Source organism: Aythya ferina (genome assembly GCF_964211825.1).
Source record: "Aythya ferina genome assembly, chromosome: 3".
Classification (NCBI taxonomy): domain Eukaryota; kingdom Metazoa; phylum Chordata; class Aves; order Anseriformes; family Anatidae; genus Aythya; species Aythya ferina.
The window spans coordinates 97,834,240-97,858,602 of record NC_140298.1 but is presented as its reverse complement, the minus strand read 5'-3'; the positions used below and the strand labels follow the sequence as shown (position 1 = coordinate 97,858,602).

General features: G+C 38.5%; 1 long non-coding RNA gene across 1 annotated transcript in view; it reads right to left on the bottom strand.

The window, feature by feature from the left end:
• Positions 1-10,398: 10,398 nt before the first annotated feature.
• Positions 10,399-24,363, bottom strand: part of LOC311434301 — a 28,031-nt gene continuing 14,066 nt past the window's right edge. The window contains exons 3-4 of the long non-coding RNA XR_014691362.1: positions 17,535-17,618; positions 10,399-10,557 (exon numbers count right to left, since the gene is read on the bottom strand). This is a non-coding gene — a long non-coding RNA (uncharacterized lncRNA). The remainder of the gene's footprint in view (positions 10,558-17,534; positions 17,619-24,363) is intronic.

Below are 24,363 nucleotides of genomic sequence, written 5' to 3'. Positions count from 1 at the left end.
TCAAACTGTCAGAGCTAGTAGGTTGGAGCACTCATATGGAAGACACAAGAGGAACATTTAGTCATTCTCCTGCCACCTTGTCTCAATCCATGGGGATTTGAACTTCTCTCTCTGACCATCAAGGGTGGTGCTTGGATCCCCACTCTTCACTGTATTTGGAAGTGCTGCTTCTCCCACTTATTCATCCTTTTTCACTTTGTATAACTAGGTAAACAGGAATTACATTAAACATTGATATATGTCTATTTTCGGTGAAAAAAACAAAAAACACTGTGCTTATGGAACCAACATGTCCAGTTGCACAATCATGGTTTGGGTTGGAAAGGACCTTAAAGATCATCTAATTCCAACTCCCCTGCCATGGCCAGGGACACCTTCCACTTGACCAGCATTTATTCGGACAAGTATCTGACAGGGTTAAACACTCAAGAGCATGGCATTACTGAAAGGTATTTTAATTAAGAGATCTTAGAACACAAAGCAAAATGATGATTTATCTTCCAAATATCTATCAAAACAAGAAAATATTTTTTGTATGAATCTGCTCTCATAAGAACTTCAGCAAATATTCCAATAAAATAATTTCAAATTCGTTTTCTTTTCTAGTCTAATTTAGTAGTTAAGGCCTTTAAGGTTTTCAAAATCTTTCTGTGGCAGGCTCACAAAGCATCAGAGTCAGTCTCCGTAGCATACAAAGTGAGTATCAGCAAGAATTTAATATTATTTTTATCTCCTTCTACAGTACACAGGTTAATTTTAGCTGAGACTATCAAATTATTGCATGTTATGGCAGATTTTCAGAGGTATCCTTGGACACAGGAGACAAGGTTAGCCTCATCTCAGTTATACCTTTAGCTGGCCTTCCTAGTTAAGCAAGCCTCACTTATTTCCCTTCAGGCAAAAAGAAATAATTTATTATGACACTTAATCCTCTGCTGAAGTACAGGAATTATCATTCACAGGAACAGTGTATTCAAAAGGCTAAGGACTTATAAACTGTGCAACATTTTCCAGTGTTCAGTGTAGCTTTGATTTTCTTGTACACATTTAAAAACCTTGTTATCGGTGCTAGGAAATTAATCAGGTTAACTCTGTTAAAAAAGGGACTATCTTTTCAGAGTGACTGTGCATCTAGATGCCCAGTGGAGCTATACAACCAGATGGATATACGAGGGACAAAGAGGATGCTCTAGTAATTTAGCATTAGCATTTACACACACCGTCACAGACTTGGTGTCAGCATTAGTTTAGTTAATAAAAACTTTGAAATGGGAAGAGAAGCAAGTAAAATTTGCTGGGAAGGGTCTGATGTCAATGGGCCTACCCTCACCTAGGCCAGTGGAGATCTCATTTTTACTCAGTGTGAATCTATCCTGTTATTTTTACAAATTCAGGGGCCCATTACAGTGAAATAGCTATTTGTTACCCTTAAGAAGAAATGCTTCTGTTAGAATGATTTTCTGTCACACTGGTGAGTTTTGTGTTGTCTGAGTTTCATGTTGCACTCTTCTAGGCAGTGCTAGCGTGGAGCATCGCAGGCTTGTCACGGGAGGCAGATAAGATGTCAGCCAGTTGTCTTGATGGGCCCAAAGCCATGGCTGTGTCTGTCATGTTGGCATTCTTCTACAAGGCTGGCAAGGCTGCCTTTTCTCTAAGCACCTGCTTCCTTTGAATCAGCTTTGATATGTTACTGTTTATTTGCTTGAAAACAAATTCTGTGCAAATTCCTCCCAAGGCCAATTTACAGGTACTTTTTATGAGAAAAAAGTTTTTGGTTTTTTTTTTTTTTTTTTTTAATATGACAGTATTTGCCTCCAGTGTAAATCTTTCCCCAGCCCATAATGTTCACTTGCATCCCACAGTTCAAAAACTTATGCATACTACATTAATCTGCTCTTGTATGGAGACAGAGGTTCAATGATAATAGCACCCTAAGTGCTGTTAACGCACACACAGTTTCTAAAGGAAACTTTTGAAATATAATAAAGCACTTTTTTTTTCAGTTTAGTAGAAATGAGAATCAAACCTCTAGATGGCACCAGAAGAACAAGATAAAAATGAACAGGTCTTAAAAAATTCTGCCAGCTATAGCATATCCATCTTTTTGATGCAAACACATTACTTAGGGAATGGGAGATTATTAAAAGCATTACACTTATGCCAGTGACAAGGACAGGTCCAGCAAATGACTATTTCCCGGAAACAGCAGGTGATTCTGCAAGCAATAATGCTCCCTCTTAATCTGCACATGATACACATTAAGAGGGTAAGCACACCTCTGTAAAATGCAAGATATTGCAGTATTACAGCAAGTTTCTTCTTAAGATGTGAAAATTATAGCATATCAACTGTATTGACATGGGGAGATATGAATTCAAGCTCTAAAGGTAAACCTCTTGGACAAAACACCCTCCCCTGTTTCTAATATTGTGAGACCCTTGCCCTACAATTTTATTCAGTCTTTATAGAGGGATGATTCCGTTTGAAATTAACAGGAGAACTGGGAGCAGACAGTGCAGGATCTGGCGCCTAGCACTGCCACTGCAAGATTCAGTGATGTTAGGACCTGTAAGAAACTACTAGTAGCCTTCCATAATAATATTTCATCCCTCATTGGAATGTGCAGTAACTCAGTACTGGCTTTGTCCTTGGATATTAGCTCAAGGTTTATCAGATTGTTACATTTTAAAAATAGTGCACTTCACCTCACCTCATTTCCTTTACGAACATTTGAACTTTGTGTGGGTGCATTAAAGGCCTGTTAAATTGTAATAAACTTGTCTAATTTTTTAAGTTAATGTAACTTCACTTTCTGTTATTGTTGCTCCTATCTTCCATTAATATCGTACATCTGAACACCTGGTAGAAAAAAGACATTTAGACAGCCCACTGCAGTCAGTAGTAATATGGTTAATAGATGCAACTGAAACATTTCCCATGGTATCCTAAACTATCCAGCGGGGTTGTCCCATGCAGATTTCACCTAGCACCAGTGTCCCCCAACAGGGAATTTGCTCTCCACCCAGCCAAGAGCCTCTGTGGGAAGCCATTATCTATCCGATGACGGTGGTGCACTCAGCATGTAGAAGAGAGGCAGATGGAAAGAGCTACAGCTTCTGTTAAACACAGGGCCAATGTCACTCTTTAACACGTTAAGTCATGGTAAAAATGATGACCAAAATTTTAGTCTGCTGACTTAGTGACTTCTGATGGACCATTTTGAATGAAATGCACTTAAAAGCCAGTCCAACAATCATAAATCAACCCAAAGCTAGCCCTCCTGATTGCAAGATAATGTGTGAAAAAGAACCCCACATAGTCGTGTGCCACTTTTGCTGTCTGGGAAAAAATGACTTCCATATATGAAAATGGCAATCAGCCTCCTGCATGGTGCTTAATGGGAGGTAAAACACAAGACAACTCCCTGGCTGGGAGTTATGAGGCCACATGCAGATGTCTCCATCTGAGCTAATCACTGAAACTCCCTTCTTAGAAAATGGAGAGAAACAAGTACTAGTAGGGCACAAGTCATGCCATTCTAAAGTAGGTGTCTCAAATAATTGAGATGAATCATGTCTATTATTTCCACTGGCTGCAAAGGGAGATTACTATAACCAGCTTGGATGGGAGACATCTACATGGCTGATGTTTGAATTTAGGTGTGATAAATTCTGCACCATATTTCTCTAATTGAATTGGCTCTTTAGTCGAAAAATCTATTTACAGAGATGCTTCATAATAGCTGGAATTTTTGCCATGTGTTTACAGGCTGGCTTCCTCCAGAGGACTCTTGTATCTTGCAGTCTTTGCTCCCTTCTCTGATTTTCATGTTATTTTGAAATCTCTGGGCAAGTCTTTGCAGACTTCCAGCTGCCACTCGGTCCCAATTCATAGTCAGCTCTCATGATTTGGCCTTTATCAAGACATTGTGTCAGGCCTTCTATTCTTTTAAATATGTGAGTCTTTGACCCAGGTTCAGAGTGACTGTGCTCTTGCTGTTAGTGTGGGACTTGTTTCTGCCCTTGTTCCTCTCAGTGCCATCACTCTGTAGCAACACCTCAATCAGCAGAGGCTGTCAGCCCTTCATGGTCAATTAGAGCCCTTCTGCTAAGCCCGTAAGATGTGCCTCGCACAGTTTCTCTGTCAAGCTGGCCAGGCACATCCTCTGGCTGGAGAAGCATGATTCCATGGGGCTCATGTGCCAAACTTCTTTCCCTGTGCCGAAGGCAGCTAAGCAACTGGCCAAAGCTCTGAATCCTCCTGGTCCTGGCTTTGACCTGGTATGCTCTTGTCTTGTGTTTGTCTCTAGTTAGTTTCCCGTTATCTTTCTTTTAAACTCTTACTCTCTGGACTTCATGGTTACTGTATATGATCTGCATTCCTCTGTAATTCAGTCTGCTGTCTTCTGATACTGCTTTAATGGCAGCATCTGATTCAGTAAATAAAACAGCGCCAAGCTGATTATCTAGTTCTTAGGCCAACTCCTGTGCACATTAACTTCTTCTAGCATCCTCCTCAAAGTCTGACTTCATCAGAACTGCCCAACAGGGATAGTCCTTACCCACCCTAAGTCCAAAACTTTGCTAAGGTCAGTCTGAACAAATAGCAGTACTAGTTAAATAAGCTCAGTGCTGATGTCTTAGTACTGGTTAATTTACTGGCATAGTTTCTAACTGAAGTGTCCAAGTACCAGCAGCTGTATTAAAATTTTGGGTGATAGCATCGAGTCTTAGTGTCCTGTTAGTAAGTATGTAATTGAGCCAATGTGGTCTGATGTTCTCAACCACTTTCAGCAAGAAAGCCCACCTTAATGAAATGTTTGGTTCAGTCGCCTTTGTGTTTCTGTACTGCCCTGAACCCAGCATTTCTGGATGCTGAACCTTTCCTGTTCATGATGTATTTTTATCATCATCTACTGGTTGTTGTACACTAATTTTGGCATAACCGGAGGGAAAAAAAAGGTTATGATAAATTGGCATATTAGTACCTGAACTCCTCTGTAATGCTGTACGCAGCACTTTGCAGGCCTAGATCCTAAAAGATTCCTAATTTTTGTATAATTTGGATAGACCTCCAACTTACATTCAGTGAACACTGGTAGCAGCTTTTGTTGCTAAAGGTTATGTTCTGACCTTTCAGGAGCAGGCTGGGCTCTCAAGAGACATTTCTCCTTATCTTGATGCTTACCTGAGCTGCTCCTGTCTGGTTGGCATTTATGGCTGGTAAACAGTCTCCCAGGTTCCCTCAGACAGGCCTTCATTCTCCAAGCATGACATGTGGAGCCTTTTTAGGTTGCCATCAGGTTTTAAACCTGCTTTTGTGTTCTCTTTAAATACAATCCTGTTTTACATGCACAGCTCCCCTTTTAATTGTTTCAGGTGGGTAAATTCCCATGGGTCTTACTCCTTTCAGGCTGAATTGTCTGAAGTGTGTGCTCCATCCTGTTGTGACTACCTCAAGTGTCCCATCGCACATCAGAGAGTGTATCTTGCAGACCTTGGTGTCCTGTAACATCAAGTCACCTGCACTGGAGCCCATTTAATTAACCAAGATTTCTATTGTCAGTACCTTCTCCTTACCTCACAGGACTAAATGCTCAGAAACATAATTTAAATCAGTTTGAGAGCTCAGCTGCCTCTCCTCCATGGTGTTTCCTGGTGGGTTGCGGTTGGCACTCACGTCCATCCTGTGCCAAAATGTGAACTGATAGGACAGTTCCATTCTGAGGAGCACAGCTAGCAATTCCTCTTCCATCTGAGCACTGTCCCTTTGGGCCTGACAGGCTTTAATTGAAAATGCCATGGGCCAATGACTTTGTAGCAACTGTGCTCCCAAGTCTACTCCTGAGGCCTCAGGCTGTAATTACAGATACTCCACAGGCATTATAGGATTGGCAGCTTATTCATATTCATCTCTCTTCTTTCAGACGATCTTATATCCTGATGGTCTGCTTCTTACATTATGGCTTCTTACATATTCCTAAGCTTCACGAATGCCTGATACAAATGTGCAAAATGTAGAAAAAAATGTTAGCTTCACCTGTACTTTTCTAGACATTTCCTGAAGGCTCTCAGTTCCTCATGATCTATTCAGAGATGTAGTAGAGCTGGTAAGTGCTGACAGTGGGAAGAACATTTGCTCTCAACACCTTCTTTGGAATTACTTTATACTAGGAGTCTTTTTTTTTTTTTTTTTTTTTTTTTTTTTTTTTTTTTTCAGCATAGTGTATCAAAATGATTAAGGGCAGCAAAAAACCCTGGCACAAGGGCGTTGTTTTGTGTTTATTCCCTTTATGCTCGCTGTGTCCAGATAACTGAAAAAAGGGAAAACAAGGAATAGAAAGACTACATGGCTTCACTGACAATTAAAAAATTGGGTACTTGTGGGAGGGATTTGATTCCTCTTACATGTTTAACTTGAATTTGCCTACATCACGCTAGCAACACCTAAGCTTTGAAAGCTTTTACAATACATTGCCAAGCTTCAGTTGACTATTCAATTTATTTACTGCTACTCAGGAAAACAAAATTACTGGTCTGCTGTGGACTGAAAACTAACTTATTTTCTCATTTTCTGTTTTTTTTTTTTTTTTTTTTTTTTTTTTTTTTCTTCCCCTGGAATAATTCCCCAATTATTGTGCTATATGCAAAATATATATACAATATATATATATATATATTTACAATATATACAATATTTAATGCACAGAACTCTTGCCCTTCTCCTTGATTATTTAAGGAGATGGAAATATGGGGTAGTAGAGGGAGTGGCTGCATTCATGTCCTAAACATCTCTGTGCTATTAACATTCAGGGCATGCTATTGTGTATAAACAGCTGTCAAAGAGAAAATTCACATGCTGAATATTTTTATTTCAAAGTCCTAATCAAAAAAATACTGGAAATGAAAACTAAGTCTAAAACAGCATTGAATAAATTCCAAGTCTGTCCTATGAAATATGCTTGAAATATGAGTTTTATAGTGTTTTTAGAAAATCTGCAAAAGCTAAGACTACTAGTAGCATTCTTATTCTTTGAACATTCCCAATCCACTCAAGTATTTTGGATCAACAGAAAAACAGATCTCTGCAGTGTTTGCAACTGAAGTAGTGCAACACTGGGTTTGTGCCAAAGAAACTAAAATTCAGTAAAACCACAGACAATCAGGATATCAGTTATTTGGTCTATATTCATTGCTTGAACTGAGAGAAAAGAAAAAAAAAAAAAAAAAAAAAGACAAATCTGTTTTTTAAAGTATTCGTGTACAATAATCAATGGTGTTATGACAATATATGCAAAGGCAAATTAAAAAATCCCCCAAACCCTGATATTTTTATTGTGAGTTCTTTAACTTTGTTAATTTAAAATGCATTCCTTCTTAAAGCACTTTCATGCAAATTTTATTTTTTATTTCCCACTAAAGATATGATTTTATTAAGGACAGTCAGCTAGAAAACATGTGGAAGCACACAAACACAAAAGCATACAGTATGTTCAGACTTTGTACTAACTGATAATAGTATTGTTACTCATTGTTTAAACACTGCCAGCCCAATCCTATCTGCAGTGCAAGAAAATGCACTCTAAAAGCCAAGTTTAACAATCCTAACACTTTTTGAAGTGGTTTTAAGTAGCAACACTGTGCAAGAGAACATTTCTTTTTCTCTGGTTTACTTATGTGAATAAACTGAATCATATCTATTTCTCTTTGAAATCAACATTCCCATGAACTGAAGATGGCATGTAAGAAATCTCTCAAGTGATTCTTTTTTAAAAATTCTGTTTACATTTGCTTTTATGTGTGACTCACTATTATGTTTTTTTTTTTTTGTTGTTGTTTGTTTGTTTGTTTGTTTTGTAGTTCTTTATGACAAGTCTCTGCCTCAAGTTGTTTTTATTTTACCATTATTTTATTTTAGGCATATATATATATATGTATGTATATATATGTATATATATTTGTAAATGTAGCTGTTATTAGCTGTTTCTGTGACAGAATTCAAGAGGAATTATGTTAAGTTTATTACTTATACACATACATGCATATATGTTACATACTATAAAAAATCTACAAAATTATGTCTGCAAATTGTTCATTACCCATTTTATGAAAATTAAAGCCCTCAAAACTCTTTATTTTCTACCTCCTAGACATTTGGACATGATCTTGAAATCTGGCTTGAGGTAATTGAATAGAGAGAAGTGGGAAAGAGGGTTTGCAGAAGAAATGTGCCTCTTGCTGTCCTCCTGAAAACCTGGCTAAATTTGGCCATGCTAGTAAATTGTAATTAGCACATGTGTAGAGATTTTCTAGAGGTAAAAGTATGTGATGGCTCTGTGTGCACAGGTCAGGCTCCAGCTGACAGGCAGCTTGCCCTTTCCCTGAGATGACTCCTCTGGGATGCTGGAGGCAACTCTAACTGGATGCTACAGTGAGGAGCAGCTCTTTCTTCCTCCTGCTTTCCCGTGGGATTCAGACAGGGTGGAAAAGGGAGCTGGCTGCTGCCAGTGAGGGGCAGAAGAAGGGAGATGGCTGTGGGAAGGCTGGCACTGGCTTGAGCTCAGGGAGGAGAGGGGAAGAGGGCCCATGGCAAGGCAAATGACTGGTAGAATGAGGGAATGGGGCAGCTTCAGGGAGAGAGGAGAGCTTTGAAACCATGATGGGGAATGCTAACTAGAGGGGAGGGAGGCTGCAGTGAAGGGAAGGGCAATCAGGCTGAGATATGTGTGTGGAAGAGGCAATTGTGGAGCAGAAAGCAGATGGATAGGAAGGTGCAAAAGCAGCAAGGACTGGAGCTTATCCAGCACAGAAGCAGGGACTGGGTGACATGTATTTCTCTGCAGAGCCTGAGATCATAGAGATCTCTGTGTATCTGAAATTAGTACATTTGATAAAAACTGCTGTTGACTCCCCAGTACTATCACCAGTGGCAGCTTCTAGGGGTGCAGAGTACAGTGGGTGAGTGGGGTAAGAAGTCTGAAATTTAGGTGAATTGAAAGATCTAAGCAGTAAAAGTCTTATAAGAAGAGAGATGTGAGAATGGTGAGAGCCTGGCAGAAAGATGCTGCTGTGACTGGAGAAGACCATGTCAGACCACAAGCCAGTGATAAGGAAAAGAACTAACTCTGAGGTCCTATAGCAAGACTTGCAATAAAACCAGCCAGAGTATGCAGGGAAGAAAAAAAGAAATGAAACAAACAAGCTTACAAGCTGAGGAGATTGATAATGGATATACTCGTGGCTATATCATGGTGTTTGCAATGGGATGTTCTCTTCTTCCTAAGGAAATGCTGATAGGGAATTGTTTATTTTGAGGAGTTTCTTCTTCTCACCAGCTGTCCAAATACTAACAACAGAACTACCAACAAAAGAAAGTTCATGTCTGGGCTACACAACCTGATTAAATGTTCTTTTCTGGTTGACTGGCAATAGGATGGATCTCAGATAGGGCAGAGAAGGAATTGAACATCTATTTTCTCTGCAGTGATTTCATCTGTCAAGCTGCATACAGCTTTCTGCTTTGGTTTTATAAAGACAATACCTTTAAGAGAAAACATAATAAGCGATACAGTGGCTGCTAGTTTCACTGGTGTGTTCCAGGTTCTCTGTACCCAGCTCCAGTGATGCATTGTGACCATAGCATTAATGTTATGACTCTCTTGTATGTAATGTTTCTCTTGCTCTTATGGCATGGTACAAAACAACTGCCAAGAACCTAGCATATATTTTTCTTATCTGTAGAAGCACTTTGTTTTCAAGGTATAGTTGCTGCATTGCATTTGCAGGAATCCAATTTTATATATTTTATCAGCAAACTTCTGATTTTTAAGCGCCTGTTAGATTTCTTTATTTTCCTGAATAATAATAAACTGCCACAATGATGAACCTAAACCTAATTTGGAAGAGAAATTGGAAGCTCCTTCAGTAAGTCTAATTTTCCTTTTTATTTTATTTTGGTGGCTAATCCCAGATGGTGGGGCATGAGTATCACTTTTTTTTTTTTTTTTTTTTTTTTTTTCCTTTTTCCCAAGGATTTGATTGAGTGTGTTAACTCTTCTGCAGTATGAATCATATTTGAGAGGCTTGACAACAACTGCTGCAACATTTGTATTCAAGCCAAAATGGGAACTTCCTAGCTATCATTTACTGAAAGAATATTTTAAAGTGAAATGCTTAAAATTGTCAGAGAAAACCAAAATTAAGTGGACAGGATAACAGAGAAAAGGTAGTATGCTTCAAGCATAAGAAATCTCATGAAAGTGGGCAAGCAAGATTTCTTGAAAAATTGAAGTTGTGAGCTGGAGTAAGATTAACAAGTGGGAATGTAGGATATTCTGACAACACAATTGTAAACAACCTGGTAGATATTTCATAGATGGTACCAGCTGTTACAAAATAAAGAAGAAATTAAAAGAAAAAAAACTGTCCTGTATTCATTCCTCCTCCTCCAGTGCCCTGACACAGAAGACTGCATTAGGAGTCCTTGCTGGACTTTTCTCCAAAGGTATTCTTCCCTCTCCATTTTCTATGTTCTTCACAGGAGCCACTGAACATAACTCTGGAAACAAATAGATGATTCTGTGTCTTGTATGATGAAAAAGCACATTCGTATTCATGAAAGCTTCTCACATTCACAGAAGCATGTGAAAAAAGTGCTTTGTGAAAATTAGCAGTACTAAAGTCCAGTCCTCATTCTTTTGCTTGCAGTATGACTGATAAACATTCAAAATCAGATATTAGGAGGAAATAACTCTACTTGCAGCTAGCAGAATTCACATTGGAGAAAGTTGCTCACTTTCAACAGTGAGGATCAGTCAACATATGGGGCATAGATTTTAATAGCAACGGAGACAGAGGGTCTCTCTGAATAGCTCCACATTAGTTAAATCACAAGTTATTTAATAATTTCCTGTCAATTTAAGGTTTTTTGTTTGTTTGTTTGTCCCCCTCCCCCCCCCTTTTTTTTTCCAGGCAGTTATTTTCTTCCTGCCTTAAAAATCTATACAGCAATTGCAGTAGTCCCAGATGATCTTAAGGTATTAAGTGAAACCCTAATTCTTTTCTTCAGCTCGTGGATTTAGGGACAAGTACTGAACAAAAGAATCAGTGACACCGTCATCATGAAAGATATATAACTCAATAGCAGTGAGAAGTAACCGAAAAGGGAAGTTTGACTTGATGTTCCTGTGAGAGATTTCCCCTACAGGGGAGGAGAAGTGAAGCTTTTCTATGTCAAAGATATATAATGAGATACAGCTGTATTTGCATCAAGAGATGGGGATCATTAACAATCATGAGTTGGGTGCAACTCCTCATATATCTTCAGGCTAAAATTCTGAGTCACAGGCTTGCCATATTATTAAAATAAATGGGGTCATACAAAGTGACATGTTCTTGGGCACAGGGAAGGTTTGGCCCCCAAGGACTTCACTCACCCGTGCTAATTCTGCTAATCAATCAACTGGTTGTTCACATTTAATCCTGGCACTAAAACATTCTTGCAGGAGAATCTTAATTTGTGAGCTCTTTGTGTTCTCTTGTGAGTCAAGAAGTTAAACTAATTTGATATTGTGCTCCCCTGATAATGAAAAAGGCTGATGAGAGTAAGAGAGAGTTTACAATAGTGTGTCTTATTAAATCATTTTGCATTTCAGTAGCCTAATGATTTACCTTTCAAGTGGTGTTCGTGATACAGGGCAGATTAAAAAACTGTTCAAAAATCATACTAAAAATATAAGTTCATTATTTTTATTATAATATTCACATTTCTCGGAAAGTTCACACCTGAATGGTGCTAGAAGCTGTACAAATATAAACCAGACCAATCAATGAGATGCAGTGTTGTCAACGGGTGCAATTTCTACTGTACCGCCTCATAATTTAGACTCCAGGTCCCAAGATGCTATGATAATCTGAGTTTTAATTTGAAATATAGGTATGAATTTTAACCTTGTTGTGGTGCAGAAAAGCTTGAGAACATGAACTAGAAAATGTTAGAAAAATGAGAAGGCAGCAAATAGAAGACTATGTAATCTTCAGAAAAAAAAAAATAAATGCATTTTTCAACTCCCAGGAGAATTGGTTTCATTCTGTCTGTTCTAACCACATTGAGCGTCCTCCCCTAAGCAAAAGCATCAAGGATCCAGGAGAGGACTGGTGCCACCAGAGCATGTTGCAGAACTGGCTGTTATGGAGCCTCTTTCCTTGGAGGTCACATGAGGTGGGGAAAGCTCTCCTCAGACTACATAAAATGCATTTGTTACAAAGCAACCTGCTCCCCATCACCATTTTACTTGTAATCCTTTCTTCATGACATGACAACAAGCTTATCAATTTATTAGACTTAAACCACTCTTTGTCGGCAATTGAACTGCCTGATGAGAGATGGATGCTGGAAATAGTGGTACACCAAATGAGTTGTTCTAACGAGCCATGTGTAGCCCCACAGGCTGTGGGCTGTGAGCATTCCTGGTTTACAACATCACCATGAACTTGAAGGCATTTGGCTGATAGCTAATGATATATAAACACAATGAAATTAATTTTACCTTCACCTGAAATTAAAGTTGTGTGAGGATCAAGACTTATCAGAAAAGAACCTGCTTAAAACCTAAACCCAAAGCTTAACTTATGGATGGGTTTGATTTCCAGGTAAAACAATGTGCAAAAAGTCTTCTTGGTCATATTTATGTTGCAGCATACTCACTGCAATATAAAATAATATGATGTACAGCTTTAATGACAGACTGTTATCTTTAGCCATAAAGTCATAAATGAGCATCTTTATCCAATGAAATGTTCTGCCCTTTTCAATGTTGCAACATTTTCTTGTTCTCATCTAAAGCAAATTTTATATGTTTATGCTTATTAACATAACTGTCTCTGCTCCTTAAAAGAAAAATGCACGCCCTTATTTTTCACACTTTTAAAATAAATAACTTCTATGATTCTTTCTGTAAAAAGGTTAGTCTGAACCCAATTCACATTAAAGCAGGAGTTAAAGACCTTTAGTATTTACAGTGTAGAGGGGAAAATTAAGGTCTAGGAGATACCTAGTACCTGATGGGCTCATTAAAAGGAGCATAATTCAACCATCTTACCTCCCATTCTTTGGTAAAATAAACAGTTTGCTAATATTTAAAATGACTACCTACACTTTATGAAACAAATGTCACTTTAGATTACGGGTGAAGGCAAAGATGAGGAAGAGGAGCTGATTTCGTTTTAGAATACTAGTTGAAACACTCTCATGATGCCAAAAAGACACAATAAAGTTTCCTGATTATGCTGAAAAGGAGGCCGTGCACATGAGTGCATAAGTACAAGTTAATGAATATTCGGCCATGTGTAGTCTCTATGCACTGCTGCAGTGTTCATGAATCAGGGTGGCAGCATCTCTGCAGACTGCTGAGTCCTGGAAATGTTAATGAAGCAGTACACAGAAGTCATAACTGTTGCCACTGTCAAGTGGCCATGGAAATGATTATCTGGTAAGATGTTGGAGGCAGAGCTTCTATCGCCTAAATTCTCATGGAATTCATCTGATTTACTAACTTCTCACTGCATCAAGACTTTTAGTTTGTCATGGCAACCTAGAAGCGGATCGAAGTGTAGGATGCCATTAGGCAGCACTCATAATGCAAGCATAAGTTAAATGACTCTAAAGTTAATGATCCAGATTCTTCACTGCAGCCATGAGGCACACCACATAACTTGGGGGAGATGCACAGATGCAGTAAATTACTTTGGATACCATTACCATGATCCTGGGCCAGCTGTGTATCAGACCAGACTGGTGGCATAAGTTACAATACTCAAACTGCTGCTGTGAGTGGTCCTGAATGGCCATTATGGCAGCTCTGCAATGCCAGTACAGTGTTGAGTCCCTGCAAGGATGCTTTTCCCTCCCCTCCCCTCCCCTCCCCTCCCCTCCCCTCCCCTTCCCTTCCCGTAGAGTTGAAGGCAACATGGGAGCTGCTATGTTTTTTTCTGCCCCACTAGAGGATTGCTGCACTCTGAATAATCTTTCCATCGCTGCTGCCCTCTATTAATTCAGTAAAATGCTGTAAATCATCTTGAGCACAGGGTAAAAGCTAAGGCAATCTACTTTCCCTTGATTTGCACAGGTTTCTGTTTTACGTCCTATTTTATCATAATAGCATGGACACTAATTTTGCTTTAATTGTAAAGCCTAGATCCAAGGAAATGCTTTTAGTAGTATCAAAAGGCTATTAATCTGTGTAAGAGACAGTAACTGAAAAGTGATGTTATTGACAAAATGTAACAGCATCTTCTCTATAGTTTTCACAGTGTGATCACATTAATGCATGTTAAAGCTGCCTGCCTGCCTGCTCTGCTGCCTGCTTTTTGGTGATAAGTGTTATCTATTATATTGCAGGGGCTTTTGGTCAGAGCCTGGTATATTTTTCAGTTTTCTGAATTTATTTCAAGATCTTAATTTCAGGTTTTATCACCTGCTGATAATTGTTACAGACAAACTAACAGAAATTAATCTAGTTGAAGAACAGGGAGCAACATCTGCAGCCAGGGATGCCAACAAACAGAAGTTTGGAGGTAACAGCTGAATCATGTGAAAGTAGGACAGACCTAGCAGGGAACAGCCACTGTTCATCTGTGCAAGAACATCCATCCAGTTTTAGTCACAGCTGTAAAATTAGTTGGGTTTGGTGAACTGCCACTCCCTAGAGATAATGTTCAGCCTACAAAGCAAACAAACAAACAAAACAAAACAAACAAACAAACAAACAAACATACCATGCAGAAAGCAGCCTAGAGGGATGTCCAGAACAGTAGGTTTGTGTTGAATTAGCACCTCAGCATGACCAGGCAGCACTGGACTTCCATTTGGGATTTACAGCCTGGAAACTTCCTAGACTGTTTCTTCCCCAACTCACTCCCCAAAAAAGAAAGAAGAAATAACTGCTTTCTTTCAGAGTACCGATTTTTGTAGGAGGAGAGGCCTGTACATGCTTTGTAGGTCAAAGACCAAGGTTTACCTCCCTGCAAACACTAGCTCAGGATGCAGGAGGAAGAGGCAGATCCAGACAGATAAAACTAGTTCCAGGGGCATCTCAGCCACATCACACCTGTAATTTTAATGCTCTGCACTAGGTATTTAGCAAATGTAAATGGTGAAGATTTATTTATTTATTTATTTATTTATTTATTTATTTATTTATTTACTTTTTGTGGATCTAGCTGTCCTGTATCAAGGTGCCCAAAGGTTAGGCACGGCACTGCCTAGCACTTTGATACCTGAATTCACATGGGTCCTTATAATTTGTTGATGTTGCTGTGTGAATGGGGCATGTTTGGGGAGCTACATTTAAAAAAATCTATTTAATGAATTTGTCAAATTGTCAGTTTGTTAAATTTGAAAAAGCATGCTAAGAGCAAGAGCTTAATTTTCTTGAATTTACTTATATACACAAACTTTATTTTTTATTTAAACCAAACAACAACACAAGGAAGGCAGCAGTGGCAGATGCTAATAGACCTTTCATGCTTTTACCGATTACATATTGCAATAGAACAAAGATATTGATTCCATGACATTTTTTTTAAATATTATCTGAAGTTTTCACAATAACCATGACTGATTATTTAGACAACTAGAGAAAAATCACTCATATGATGAGTAATCATTGGCAATGACTTCCTTTCCTTGGATAATTATTCTGTTGGAGATTATTTCACAAACTAAAATTTTCTAAAGCTGTTTTTTTGGGGGGGGTTGTGTGGGAGGGAGAAGCCAACACTTTTTAGAAGGGCTCCACATATTAGAACTGCTGTTTGCTGGGGCAGACTGCTGATCACTGCCTTTAATCTTCTGACCATTATCAGAACATCTAATTTCTATTCTGCTTTAGGGTTATGCTAAATTAGCGATTTAAAACAGTTGCTGTGATGTTGACAGTTTTAATTTGTTCCGTCTTATATTCTAGAAGGCCTATTGTCTGTTCAAAGTAGATTCTGTGGTTCTGAAAGAGACAGTTTCTGTATTTTCTGAATGCAATGCAATTTGTACTCATATTGCAGCTTCAGACATCTCCTTGGGGCAAGTCTAATTGAAGTTGCCTGATTTCTGTTACCAATCACAGCTATTTCAAACTGCATTTCTTTTCATCTCTAATGCTTTAAGCTCCTGCAGTATTAGCAGGCCCACTCAGGTGTAACATTTTCTCTGAATCTGTCTGCTTGACCACAGCCCTCTGGTTTGCTTCAGTCTCCCGGCTAACATTTAAAAGTGCCTGATGAGCTCTGAGACCTTCTGATACTTATGTGAACTTGTTTATCCTTTCTTAAAATGGTTGCATGGAAATTAAACTGTAAATCTGGCTCTGACTCATCTTTCAATAAGTTGTACCTTAGATACCAGCAGTCAGCTTCAGCGCAACTCCCAACAGTCTGGGGCAGGAGTCAGCATGAATATGAGGATCAAAATCCATCCCTTTGCCTTTCTGTACACATTTAAAGGCCTAGTATTTCAACGGTACTGAAGCAAATTATGTTACTGGATCACCACACAGAACTGTATGTGTTTTTTTATTGGCAAGAAAAAAGTTTTGTTGTTGTTGTTGTTGTCAGTACACAATGGGTTATGAAGAGCTAAGCATAAGCTTGCATGCACTTGTGTTGTAATTAATAGAATTTATATAAGAGAGGGTGAAGTTGGAAATTTCCCTGAGAATACATTCTCTGTGGTAAAAATACACAGATGTAACAAGCACTGCTTTAGGTTTTAGGAGAAGCATGTGAGGGCTTTACTTACTCTTTTGATTTCAGAAAGATGGCAAATGCTTGACATTTGTGGATCTCTTCTGTCTCAAAGCCATAAACAGAACTCTGTTAAGTGTAATTATCTCATCATTAATTATTTCCTTTTTTGTTTTTGTTTTTGACCTTAGTGTAAATTGCATTTTAAATATCTTTGATTTGTTGAATATTGTGCCTCATGTTAGTCTCAGTTTGTAGGGATATATCAAAACACTTTTTTTTTTTTTTTTCTTTCTTTCTAAGCAAATAACTAATCATGCAGAGCTTTCTTCTCAGCAGTTCATGAACTAGCTTTTTCCATTTGGTTTTCCATCCACACAGTTGTTTTTTTTTTTTTTTCTCTCTCCATCTATTCTTTCAACATCTAAGCTTTTTTTTTTTTTTTTTTTTTTTTTTTTTTTTTTTAAAAACAAATGTTTGAACTCAGATGTGCCTCTTAATTAATAGCTATCAGGAAGAAAGCCAATGAAGACAAAGAAGCAAGAAGCACTAACAGGTGAACCAGGACCTGTTTTGTTTGAGTGTCTTCCCTCCCCTCAATGCCTGCTTTTTCCCCACTAGGAAGGGCATTTAACGGAGCATGGAGGCAGGTAATTTGGCTCTTGGGACAAAGAGGGGAGGATGGAGTTTAAGACAGGAGATGATCAGGGTGTTCAGCAGGAGAGTTTTTTCTTGCAGCATCTTAGCATGGTGCTATGTTCTAGCTGTGAAATAATACAAGGGCAAAATAATGCTTACCTGAGACTCCAGGCTTTCAGTGGAGTAGACAGGAGATTTACAGATTCTCTCTGCCATGTAACCTCCATATGGTGAAATATTGGCCTGGCTATAGAATAAATAAGGAGTCAATTGCATGTTTCCTTCCAAGTGTACAAGATATGTTTTATCATCTTTAATTTGGAGATGGGGAAATAGGGCACCAAAAATTAAGTGATTTACTGGTGGGAATAAAGACAACCAAAGCTAGGAACAGCAGCAGAATTAAAGCTTGTCCAGTTTTACCTCTGTTTACATTTTGTCATGAGGCTACATACAGACTTTAAAAATTAATCTCATTTGTGAAATAACTTAAGACACTAATCAGACCTTCACTAGCTTAGTGTACTGCAAAACCTTCACAGATATTTTCAGATGGCACAGTAGTAGCTAGGCAATTGATTGTGAATTAATTCTGATGCTGCTTTGAAAAAATCTAGAGCCAGATCCAGAGCTAACACAGACCAATACATTTCCATCGAAATCACACTTCTTGACCAAGTTCAGCATTGCAATATTTCTCTTAGCAATAATACACACAAAGTGGAGTTGTGGTGGTTTTACCGTGCTGGGCAGCTAAACCCCACAACCGCTCTCTCACTCCCCCTCCTTTAGATGAGGAGGGGGAGAAGTAAAGCAAAGAACAACTCACGGGTTGAGATAAGGATAATTTAATTAAAGGGAAATAATTATAATAATTAAATAAAGACTACCATGAACTAAACAATTTAACTAAGGGGAAGTAAAAGGGAAAAGGGGAAAAAGGGAGGAAAACAAACAAACAAAATAAATGAAAGCTATATGGAAGTGCAGAGGAAAGAAATTACTCTCTACTTCCCACAAATGAGCGATGATTGACCACGTCCTTGAAGCAAGGCCTCAACGCACGCAGCCGGTGTTCGAGAGGAGGACCGACGTCTTCTCAACGAGAGCCCACCCCTCCCCTCTTCTTCCTGTTTCCACCTTTTATTGCTGAGTGTGACACCACATGGTATGGAATATCCCTTTGGTTGGTTTAGGTCAGCTGCCCTAGTGATGTTTCTCTCCTCACTTTTTGCCCACCCCCTAGGAGGGTTAGAGAAAGGCCCAATGCTGTGCCACTGCTGCTCAGCAGTAGACACAACACTGGTGTGATAACACTGCTGTTCCAGCTACAAGTACAGAGTACGGCACTGTATGGGCTGCTGCCGGGAAAGTTAACATTCCAGCCAGACCCAGTACAGGAGTATTTCAGAAATTACAAAATGGAAATTATGGACAAAACTACCATGCAAAGAATCATCATTATCGTAAATCCCTAATAACATATTATATGCACATGGGTCCCATTGTAGAATAGTAAGCATTTTTTATTTCAAAAGTCTTTTTTAATGTGCAGCACTTTCATCCCATATGTAACTTTATCAAATTTTCCAATTAAATAAAAAGGTGTAAGGAAAATCTTATTTTTATACAAAATCCAGACATATAATACTAAAAAGACACAGATTGAGAAAAGCCCTGATTTTTGTTGTTTGTATATATAAATGTGTGCAAGAAAACCTTTCCCCCACAGGGTTGGTAACCTCTGAATGAATTATGATGGGAAAGTGAATTCCTCAGTGTTCCTCAGTGGAACATCAACATTCAGGCTAAGGTCTTGAGGATATAGTTGGATCCCTGTAAATCTTTGCCAATAATGTTCTATCTATCACATTGTTGTCTAAAATAATGATGCTTCATTTTCAAGTTAAATCATAGTGCAATAGAAATGCATGGAACTAGTGGAGTCTACTGAACCATGACATGAAAAATTATCATCATTCTGCATAAGTCTCCAGAGACTTGAGGTCATCCATGAAGCTTTTGTTAAACTTTTTTCTCTTGAACTTGTCATGTTATCAACTGAAAAAATAGGTGTACCAACAGACTTCTAGCAACATTAGAACCTAGTAAATCCAGCAAGATCTGAGAGAGAAATCTTGTATACTTATTTCATTGATATAAAAGTTTTCAGCGTGCTCAGCCTTCTAATTTAAATAACCTAGCAAAGAAGAATAATTTCCAAAAAATGTTTTATACTTTCAACACATGGTGGCTATATCATTCATCAAATCTCAGCCACTGGAAAGAGTGGATTTTTTTTCTTACATTCAGCAGATCCTGATAAACTGTATCTAGGAAGGTTATTTGCCATTAATATATAGTTTACATACAACACATCTTTTTCAATCCACTGAAACTATTCACTATATATGTATTCATTACTGTGTGGTAATCAGTGTGGCTTTCTTGGATCAGCACACCAAATCAAGAGGTATATTAATTTGTTTGCTTTTAAGAGGGATTGCAGTGGAGATGCTATAGTCAGAGGTACTAATTATAATATAATATGTTAGAGTTTACAGCAGCTGTTGACATTTTAAATCCATAGTCCAAATTTATTAATTGATCTCAACAGCAGAACATCATATTAAGCTTGCTGTTGACTCCTACGTACATTTCATTGAAAAATGATATTGCTTCACCTTATGTATCAGAATCAGTTTGCAGAAAGCTTTTCTGCTGCAGAGATATCTATACTAAATTTGTATCACAGATTAAAAGAGAAGGAAATGTTTAAAGTGACATTAAAATTGAGCAGTAAATCTTTCACTTTAAAAAAAGAGGGGAAAAAGATATCTCATTTCTCATTTCTCATCAAAGGTAGACAACTAATTAGTCTCACTCCAATTAATACTTGTGTTATACAGAAGATGATTGATTCTGTCTAGATTTTTGTCCTTTGAACATATGGCAACAAGGAACATTGAAAGTTTTCATCTTTCATTTTTGTGCTGGTACCTTAAAGTGTGAATATATGGGTTATGCTCAGACAGTGGTGTATTATTTTGGCTGCAGAAATAAGTACATGATATTTAATCACTTTATTTCCATGCTTTTCCTGCTAAACAACAGGTCTTGGCCATGCAGAAAGAATATCGACCACATATACAGTCTACAGATGGCTTTTGAAAGCATATCCAGACTGGTGATTCCAGTGTGGAGAAGAAGACATAACAATAATGTGCACACATCAAATACAGGTTTAATGTAAGATGCAGACTAGACCTTTTGCAAGATAGTTGTTTAAAATAACACACACACAACTAGCCTTTCTTAATTTCCTGCAGCCTGTCCCATTAGGCTGCCCTCTCCCCCAGCTCCTGCTCTCTTCCCATTCTAACAAGCCTCCTGCCCAAATCCCCACTCTGATGCACAGGCAGATCCTGACGTAGGCTTGACCAAGGAAGCTACAACCTCTTTCCTCAAATAACTTACGTGTGTTCTGCAGAAACTGCTTGCACACAGGCATGCACAGCAATGCAAGGTTGCCTGCAGTTGTATGAAAGCAAACCCACAGTGAAACATATGGAGCAAAATTGCTTGCAGAATATGGTTTGCAGTATGATGGAGTAAGGGCAATGGGTCAAGCTCTGGGAGCCCAGGTCCTACCAATGGAAGGAGGGGTGCTGGAGAAGCAGCTGTGGAGAAAAGTTGCAGCTTGTGGTTTTTAGAACATAGATCAGTTGCTAGTCTCTCCTTTCAAATGTTAACACCCTTTCAGCCTTCGCAACCCACACATTTGAGGGATGGTGATCTAGGAAAAGAGTTTGCTAAACTGTGTGATAATTTACCTTGGGAAAAGTTAAATATGATTAGCTTGAACAGGTGCATATTTTAAACTCTGTTGTCTTCATTGTGGGCTAGATTTTGTCAAGCCCACCGTGGAGCCTTTGCCAGCAATAAAGTGCAGATTTCTGACAAGAAGGATACACAACCAAGTTTGCTAAGTGAATGAATGCTGATCTTAATCTACCATCCTCTCTTATTTTCAGTTGATTTCTATAAGCTCTCTGCCTATGGCTGTCTACATTTTGTGAGTGTCCTCTATGCCATTTCTTTCTCTCTTAAAAAAAAAAAAAAAAAAAAAAAAAAGAGGGAGAGTAGAGTTTTCTGAAGAACCGTGTAGAAATCAATTGCAAATTCATACACACAGATATCCTACAAGGTGAGGGGAAGCAGGCAAAGACAGATCTCCCAGTGTGACTGAACACTAGTCCACTGCAGATTTCTACAAGCACTGGGCCACCTACCTCGGTGGCTTTCTTCATTTCTGTGATTCAGAAGTGTTCCCTGGAACAAGTCACAGCAGTGCTCTTCACTGACTGCTACTCTGCTGGCCTACTATGAAGGGAGAGGACTGATGAGAAGTGGATTTACCACAGCCAGAGTACTTTCTCATTTTGTATGCTTTCCTTTTCCACATGTACATGACATGTAGAAGGAGCACAGAGGCAGGCTGGTACTTAAATGTAGCTTCTCTTTGAGACAACAAATCTGTTGTCCCCTGTTCAGTGGCATCTTTACAAAATCTAACCTCAGCCTTCTCTGTAGAATGAATTAGGCCCATGATATGTGAAAGTGCTCAGAAAGGCAAGAGAAATCCACTCATCCTGAGAAGCAATAAACAACATAATTTGAACAGTATGTAATTGAACGATGCTACTACTGTAAGCATTTTCTGGCCTTAGCTTGTAAATTAAATCAATTCCTGATAAATAAATACAAGAAAATCCAATATCATTACTTTACTTGCTCATATACCTTGATAGAGGAATATTTTTCTGTAACAAAGCACATTTTCTGCACTGCTGAACTACATTCATCTGAACAGGATCTGCCTGTTAGATTTATACATTTACTTGAGTGGGTGGCTTGCCTGCTTGAAAAAGGGAGTTTTGTGAATCATTAAAACAAGATAATCTCATAACCACAAACCACTGTCTAGGATTTTTATGGAACAATATGCATGTTAACAGAAGAGTCACTAATTTTCAAACATGATCATCAGTAAGTATTCAGGTTTTTGCTTCATCAGTGGTTTATGGACCACTTATAGTGTTTTTGTGATTCACCTGAATCTGACAGGAGAGTACTTCAGTGACAGTAAGAGTGAACTGGATAGAAAACCAATATCCTTTCATTTTTCCAGTATTTCCAAAGTACTTTTGTAAACCGCATCTTGAATGGCTCCAACTGTGAACAGTTTGTTGCACTGTGATGAGGCACTTTGCTTCCCTGGAATGAAAAGGAGCTTCAGGAGCCAGATCCTCAGCTGGTGTGAATATATGAATAGTGCTGAAGTAAATACACTGCCATTTAGGCTGCCTCCTGATGTTCCCTTTCATTCCCAGAGAGTGATGCGTGTCATCACACTCACACAAACCTTGCTTGGCTGACGTTACTCAAGATGCTATTTGCAAAGGAGGAGGGCTTTGCTCCCTGTAAGGTGAAAGGGGCAGTGGTTCTCTATCCAGTTTGTTCTCTCCACAACTGAAAAACTGTTCAGAAGCAACTGGCCCAAGCAAATCACTACAACATACTTTTACTTCCAAAGCAGAAAGCAATAAGCAGTTATTCAAAGGTACATCAGTAAAGTGAGGAGAATGGAACTCCAGCCATTTACTCTGGTTGAAAGTCTGCCATAGCTTTTAAGAGTATGTTTTTTATATCTGACCAGTTCTTCATTTTCCACACACTGACTTCTATTGCAAATAAGTTATTTTCCTGGTGCCCACCAATGAAGGTCAGGGATCACCATGTACCATACATAACAAACACCGTACAGTGATTCTGTTATACTGAATCTAGGGACTGGAGTAGAGATAGCATTACATAAGGAGCTGGAAGGAGGAAAAAAGAGGGGTCACTGAATTATATGCAGCAAAAAAATACTGAAAGAGACCCCAAGGGAGCTCCTCAAAAAAAAAACAACCAACCAACCAACCAAACAAAAAACTAGACTAAGAAGATAATAACATAATGAGAAATGAAATAATGAAAGATGAGGAGAAGAAATGTGTTTACAGGTTTCTTTAGCAATAACTCTAGGAAGGCAAACATCTTTGTTGTTTTGTTGGTTTTTTTTTTTGGTGTGTGTGGTCAGCAGTACCAGTATCTCTAGCAAGAATGTTTTAAGTAAGGTAATGAGAATGTCCAGCAACGTTTTGCAAAATTAAAATTAAAAGACTACTAGGATCCAATCTAGTTTAAGAAAACTTTCCTCTATTTTTTAAACACTCTTGCAAATATGTATTTCTTTTAATTATGACTAACTCTGATTTAGTAAGTAGTCATACTACAAGTATCATTTTACTGTGATGTGTTAATCATAAACTTTTTTCATTGCTTTTAAAGGCATTAAATGACTTGTACATAAAACAAAACACAACAAAACAGAACACCACCAATTTCTTTACTTTGACTATAAAGTCAAGCTGATGACCACTCTCTGAAGGAAGAAGGTGTCTTGTGTCCTTGAAAGTAATGTATACATCAACACCTGAGGCTAGATGAAAGGAACACCATGAAGTATTCCACTACCTTTGAGAATCTAGGATCTCTTGGCTAATCTCTCCCATCTCCTATAGGTCTTCTGAGTATGAATTTGCACATAAAGCATGAGGATGTATCAAAATTGTTGAAGAAGCCTATATGTAAGCTTGGACTGGGCAATGGCACAGGTTGTCCAGAGAGGTTGTGGAGTCTCCATGCTTAGAGATATTCAAAAGCCATCTGGACAAGGTCCTGGACAACTGGCTTCTAGGTGACTTTGCATGTGCACAGGAAGACCTCCACTATCCCCTTCAAATCTCAGTCATTCTGTGTGATTCTCTATGTGCACATTACATATTCAATTACTAGAAACGTGTAAGTGTGTGACAGAAGTCACACCACCTCAGTATCTTCTTGCTGCTATGGTTTGAGAAAAGTTCAAAAGACTGAAGTG